Genomic DNA, 6,000 nt, shown 5'->3' on the forward strand with positions numbered 1-6,000 from the left:
ACTCAGGGATCCCTAATTATAAAATTTTAAAAAGTTTTGAACTTTTGATTTTCCAATGCATTTGAAAATCAAAGAAATGTATCTTTAACACTACCTTGCCTTCCTAGAAGCTGTGTGGAAATATATTTCAAACAGGAATAATGAGGCTTTGCAATATATGATATCTTGAGATCAAGTGAGATGCATAGAGAATAAAGATTGCTTGAAGGATTCAAGCCACAAGTGGACAACAATTTGGTGACAATTTGTAAGGAGCAGTTTGAGCATCATAGGATGTTATGTATATTGGCTTAAAAGTGTCATTTCAACAGTTAGGTATTGTGCTGATGGGTGTTACATAGTTTACAACTTATGAATGTCAAAGAGGTGAATATGGCCTTTTTTGGCACCATGTTCTTTTTTCAGAATCATAGAAATTTATAATTGAATGGGACATTATAATCTGTACTTCTGGTGAGAAAATCAAGTACTGAAGAGAAGGAAATGCAACTATATATTATATATGCATTTGGGCTCATTATTCGGTGGGTAATTAGTGGCAGTCTGAATTTCAGTCCTGTTCTCTTATAACTGCACATGATGCTACAGAGCAATTTGTTTTGCAAACTAATTAAGATAACTAAAAAAGTCTAAGTGAGAAATACATTCATACTTTTTTAGACATCTGAGCATTTTATAGCTCACCAAAGAGAAATAGGTCTTTCTCTGGATGTCCTTCAAATTTCTAAAACCCAGCATTTTAAAGAAATCTCACCACTGTCCCTGCACCTAATTTCTATTCTTATATTATGTTTTTCTGTATAGAAGTATTTATGTACATTAAATCACACCAGCCAAATACCTAGCAAGTCAGCCTAGATTCTATCCTACTTTATTCAAATAGTTATTGTATTAGATGTCATTGGCTCTGGCTCCCAAATACCCTTAAAATAAGTTTCCTTTTCTTCATTAATTATCAGTGTTGTTGTCTCAGTTCAGGCCCTATCTTCTTGAACCCTTACTATTGAAATAGTCTTCTGACTTCTTCCATTGCTTCCTTTCCCTGCAATGTGTCTCTCTTCTTATCTCAGAAAAAGGTTTTGGTCATAATTCTTTCCTCAATGCCACATATGCTCTCTCATTTTAATAAGAAGTCCAAATTTCTTGGACCATTTATACTTATCTTTAATCATTCTCAAGGGCCAAGAGCAAGAATTCCCATCATTGTAACAATTTTCTTGATAACATCCTTGAAAAATTTGATTTCCTCCATTGTTCTATCATTGCACAATGTATTGTAACAATGGATTATGAAATTTTGTTTTTACTTTTCATTCCTCCTCTGAACTATTTAGTCCTATAAGGAAAAGACTCATTCAACTTCATAGTTTCAGGATTACTGGGCTAGTGATTATCACATAGCAGGTGCGTAATACTTACTTGTTTAATATATCAGTGAGTTAAGTTTTTTTTAAATTTTTTATTTATTTATGATAGTCACAGAGAGAGAGAGAGAGGCAGAGACATAGGCAGAGGGAGAAGCAGGCTCCATGCACCGGGAGCCCAATGTGGGATTCGATCCTGGGTCTCCAGGATCACGCCCTGGGCCAAAGGCAGGTGCCAAACTGCTGCGCCACCCAGGGATCCCGAGTTAAGTATTTTAAACAGTGTTGTGTTTTTGTTTTTGTTTTTGTTTTTGTTTTTACCTGTGATGTAATAACGTATTAGATATTGAGGAGTAAATGAAGATAAATTTTAAATTAGGAGGTTTTCCATCTAGTACAGTTTATTAAAAAATTCAGCCACTTATAGAAGTCAGATTTTCAATAATATTTGAAGTGATGGTTATATAAATAGTAAACAAAGATATAAGGAAATATTGCTAATGAATAGTAATAAATACCTGGAAGAATTACCTTTGATTTATTGAGCTTTATTATATATGGAGCTTGGTAAGATGTAAATGGTCAATAGAGGCAAGGTTATGATGACACTGATGATCTGGGATAATCTTCATGGAAATTAAAATTTGTCAGGAATGTGTCCCACTAATATGTAACAAAAAGACATAAGCGTGGCCCCAAAATAATGCTTCTGGCTATTTAACTAATGGAAACAAATTAAGGTTTATTCTGAATTACTTTTTAAAAAAAGAGAGAGAGAAATCAGGATGAACATAAGTGTCCAATGGTGGAGAAAACAGTTTAATAAACATAGGTGTATAGATATAATAGATTATTGCAACCTTATTTATATTAATACATGAAACAAACATCGATTTAATACCTAGTATATCCTCAATATTATATAGGATGTCTTGTATATAATATTTAATTTCATCTTCACAAACACATGAGGCAGAAGTGACTAATGTCATTTGGCAGACATGGATGCTGAGAATTAAAGAGATTAAGAAATGTTTTCAGGGCCATAAAGGTAGTAAGTGGTATTTCAAGACATAAACTCAGAATTATGGTTCCTAAATTTTAACATTTCAAACTATAGCACAGAGTCTTCATTTGAAAAGTTATAATTATAAAGTATGTGTGACATAAGGGAAAATATGGATGCATACGTATAAATAGACTATGTAGTCCAGATTCTGATTTCCAAATACCATCTTCCCATAAAAGATGGCAAAGTTCCTTGGAGAAGTAGTTGTTTTGAGAGCTGAGTCCAGGAAAGTATGAGATAAGCCTGGAGCTTATGTGCTGCCAGAATGTAAGAGGTGGAAAAAAAAAAAAAAAAAGACAAGAGCAATACCAAAGAGCCAAGCATACAGGCACAAATTCATTGGTAGTTTCATTAGCAGACATAGAACAATTTGAGCAACAAAATAAATGATGGTAGTGTTGGATAACCTAAAGAAAAAGCAATTACAGTGAGTACATGCTCGTATAATTAGCTAACTAAATAAATACACAGAGAAGATAAAACAACTCTTCCTTACAGAATAATTTCAATTAAAATATGTTGAAAGGCCCTTTCATGAAGGTGGCATGGAAGGTGAAGAAGGAAGACCCTGGCTCCTCCCAAAGCTGAAGCCAAACCAGAGGTTGTGAAGGCCAAGAAAATGGTGCTAACAAGCATCCATGGTCACAATAAAAAAGATGATCTGCACATCACCTACCTTCCCATAGCCCAAGACACTGCTCTCTGAAGGCAGCCCAAATATTCTCCAAAGAGCATCCCTAAGAGAAGCAGTCTTGACTACTGTGTCATCAAGTTCCTCCTGATTACCTAGTTAGCCATGAAGAAAATAGAACACAGCAGTGCGCTAGTGTTCGTTGTGGATGTCAAGGCCAACAAGTACCAGATCAAACAGGCTGTGAAGAAACTCTGTGACAATGATGTGGCCAAAGTCAACACCCTGCTCAGGCCTGATGGAGAGAAGGCATATGATCCACTGGCTCTTTGGAGATGATACTTTGAATGTTGCCAACAAAATTGGGATCATCTAAACTGAGTCCAGCAGGCTAGTTCTAAATCTAAATCTAAATCTGGAGGGTATTATGCTGAGTGAAGTAAGTCAATCGGAGAAGGACAAACAGTGTATGTTCTCATTCATTTGGGGAATATAAATAACAGTGAAAGGGAATATAAGGGAAGGGAGAAGAAAAAGACTCCTAACTCGGGGAAACGAACTAGAGGTGGTGGAAGGGGAGGAGGGCAAGGGGTGGGGGTGAATGGGTGACGGGCACTGAGGGGGGCACTTGACGGGATGAGCACTGGGTGTTATTCTGTATGTTGGTAAATTGAACACCAAAAAAAATTAATTTATTAAAAAAATAAATAAATAAATCTAAATCTTTTCACCAAAATAAAAAAAAATAAATTTGGAAAAAATGGGGAAATGGAAATTTGCTACAAATCAACAGAGTATTAATTGGTAGAAGGAACATATCAATGGATGCCCAAAAGAATAAATGGGATATTTACATAGTCTGAAGTGCCTTCCCCAAGTATGCATAAATTACAAAGAAAAGTCCTAACTTTATAGTCAAAAAGTCTGGCAAATACCACGTCAAGTAAGTGATCAAGTTTAAATCATTAGTAATATCGCTTATTGACATCCTGTATCCCTGGAGAAGATGAAAGGGCAAACATACCACCTCTCTGTCACTTTTCCCTGTAATGAATGACCTTAATTTAAGCACAAGAAAAATATCAGGTAATCTTTAATTGAGGGACATTCTATAAAATGCTTGATGAGAAACCTTTTTTTAAAATATTTTATTTATTTATTCATCACACACACACACACACACACACACACACAGAGGCAGATACATTGGCAGAGGGAAAAGCAGGCTCCATGTAGGGAGCCTGATGTGGGACTCAAACCCAGAACTATGGGATCACGCCCTGAGCCAAAGGCAGATGCTCAACCATTGAGCCACCCAGACATCCCACTTGGTGAGTAATCTTGACAAGTATCACAGTCATGTTAAAAAGGGAAAGAAAATGGGACAGTCACAGTTAATAGGAGACCAGGGAGAAATGACATGAATGCCAGCATGCTGTTCTGGATTGGATCCTGGAATAGGAAAAAGGCCTTTATGGAAAAACTGGTGAAATTGAATAAAATCTGCAGTTTAGTTAATATTATTGATTCAATGGAAATTTTTAAGTGTCAATAATTGTACTGTGATTAAGTAAGATATTAACACTTACAAAGTTGTGTAAAGTAAACTCAAAACTAAAAATACCTAAGCAAAATATTAAATATAGCTGATTAACCACTAGAACTCAAAATGGGTTAATAAGCAAACGTGAATTCAACTGAACTGATACTTATTGAATGTCCCTGATCCTATACCATGGTCAACCATATTCCTTATACTAATTATGCACTGGCAACCTCTATACCTATACCTTTAGGCTCACCAAATATCAAACTATCAAAGAACTGAGTCAAACTTTGAATCTTGAAAGAAGCAATTAACTCTAAGTAATGTGAAAGTAGATACAATATCATTCTCATCTTTGCAATCTGACACAAAACATAATATACACACACCTCAGAGATATTGCATGTTTGGTTCTAGATCACTACAATAAAGTGAGTCAAATGAGTTTTTTGGTTTTAAAAGATATATTTGCATTATGCTGTAGTCTATTATTAAGTGTTTAATAACATTATGTCTAAAAAAAAAACAATGCGCACACTTTAATTTAAAAGTGCTTTGGAAAAACTAAAGATGGTGACGAAACATGAGAGTCTCCTAACTCTTGGAAACGAACAAGGAGTAGTGGAAGGGGAGACGGGTGGGGGGTGGGGTGACGGGGTGGCTGGGTGACGGGCACTGAGGAGGGCACTTGATGGGATGAGCACTGGGTGTTATACTATATGTTGGTAAATCAAACTTCAATAAAAATATTTTAAAAAGTGCTTTATTGATAAAAATGTTAACCATCATCTGAGCTTTCAGTGAGTTATAATTTTTTGTACTAGTGGAGGATCTTGTGTCAGTGTCAGTGGCTGCTAACTGATCAAGGTGGTGGTTGCTGACGATTGGGGTGGCTGAGGCAATTTTTTAAAACATGATGAAAATGAAGTTTGCTGCATCAACAGATTCTTCCTTTCACAAATAATTTCTGTGTAGCATGTAATTGATTATTTTGCATAGCATTTCACTCACAGTAAAACTTCATTAAAATTGGAGTCAATTCTCCCAAACTCTCTCATTGTTTTATCAATTAGGTGTATGTAATATTCTAAGCCCTTTATCATTTCAACAGTCTTTATGACTTTTGCAACAGAAAAAGTAGATTCCATCTCAAGAAACTATTTTCTTTGCTCATTCATAAGAAGTAATTCCTCATCCATTAAAGTTTTCTCATGAGATTTCAGCAATGCAAATATAATAATGCAAAACATCAAAATATTGCAAGAATTGCCAAACGTAATATAGAGGCACAAGGCAAGTAAATGATATCGGAAAAATGGCACCTACAGTCTTGCTGACACAGAATTGCCACAAACCTTCAATTTGTTAAGAAAATAAAAATAAAAACCAA

Source organism: Canis lupus, chromosome 21 (assembly GCF_048164855.1).
Source record: "Canis lupus baileyi chromosome 21, mCanLup2.hap1, whole genome shotgun sequence".
Taxonomy (NCBI): domain Eukaryota; kingdom Metazoa; phylum Chordata; class Mammalia; order Carnivora; family Canidae; genus Canis; species Canis lupus.